At 33.2% G+C, this 1,327-nt stretch overlaps 1 non-coding gene across 1 annotated transcript; it reads right to left on the bottom strand.

The window, feature by feature from the left end:
- Nucleotides 1-1,024: 1,024 nt before the first annotated feature.
- tRNA-Asp(GTC) lies at nt 1,025-1,098 on the bottom strand. Its single transcript has one exon. It is a non-coding gene; the product is annotated as a tRNA-Asp (tRNA).
- Between the last annotated feature and the right edge of the window lie 229 nt (nt 1,099-1,327).

Genomic DNA, 1,327 nt, shown 5'->3' with positions numbered 1-1,327 from the left:
AATACTATATGTTTGACCAAGAATGTCATCAAAACTGTAACAACTTACTAGTACTAGTAGTGTAACAGCTAGTAGCATTACTTCAATTGAAATTAGCATTAGGATAATATTCTTTCGGTTAAGAACAAATCCTAGAATCCCAATTAGAAATAGAATTACTGAAAGATTCATTTCATATAGTGCCAGTTTATCTGGCTTCCTTAAGGACCTTATAACAAAAAACTATCCGCGCATTCTTTTTGTCGCGCCTTATAGAATCTTCGATTATATTAGCACAAAAAGAAAGAAAATATTCTAATTTGGCGTATATTTTATACTCTACTAATATTCCTAAAGATTTCTAAATAATGCGTACAAAAAAAATGAAATTATAGAAAGATTATACTATAATCTTTTAAGATTAAAATAAGAATAATCCTTGAAAGCGCGTACGCGCGGCCCTTCTTTTTTTAATTAAAAAGCGCTACGCCACCCGATTTTGCGCTACGCCTCTTTTTTTTTAAGAAGGGCGCCCCCCGATCGAAGATTTGGCGCTACGCCTAATCAAATTTCCTAGGAAATTTTGCCGGCGCCCTATCGAAGATTTTGCGCGTAGCGCGGCGCCCAAACAAAAAGGAAATCTTTGATTGGGCGCGCGTACGCGCTTGTTTTTAAAAGAATCCCGCATAAAGAAGGCGCGTACGCGCCTACTAAGAAATTCTACAGAAAAGAGGATTCTAAGTTTCTTATTTTTGTAGAGCCATAAAATAGATCTCATCTATTTTATTGACGCCTCATCCTCTGTTTCTAGTTCCGATATATATTCTATAATTATTCTATTATATAAATAGAACGTAAAACTTCTCTTAGAAACAATACTAAAAATTGTTAATACTAATGTCCTACTATAATATTTCTATATTCTTTATATAGATTATTATAATTAGCGCTTTGCGGCTATTAAAAAAGGGGGCGGTCTATAAAATCACAGATTTCCTTGACCCGTTCTTGATTAGACAAATAATATTACAATAAATACAAAATACGAGAATCACCCGATTCGAACGGGCATCATCTAAACTGACAATTTAGGACATTAACCAATTATGCTAGATTCCCTGAAATAATTTGTAAATAAACTACAGACTTATTCTATCTCTTCTTTTATAGAGAGTTATACACTACTATATAATATATATATCTGTAATTATTTCTATACTTATATAACTGAATATATATATATAATATGGTATTAATAAGTTACTGCGCGTCCGCGCACTAAAGAAATTAAAAGTGTAAGTTAAAAATAATGCGCCGCGCTATGCGCAAAAATCTTCGGCGCGCCCGC

The sequence above is a fragment of the Ustilago hordei genome, assembly GCF_900519145.1.
Source record: "Ustilago hordei strain Uho2 genome assembly, contig: UHO2_mito, whole genome shotgun sequence".
Taxonomy (NCBI): Eukaryota; Fungi; Basidiomycota; class Ustilaginomycetes; order Ustilaginales; family Ustilaginaceae; genus Ustilago; species Ustilago hordei.
Note: the sequence above shows the minus strand (reverse complement) of the source record. Positions and strands in the feature narration are given on the sequence as shown.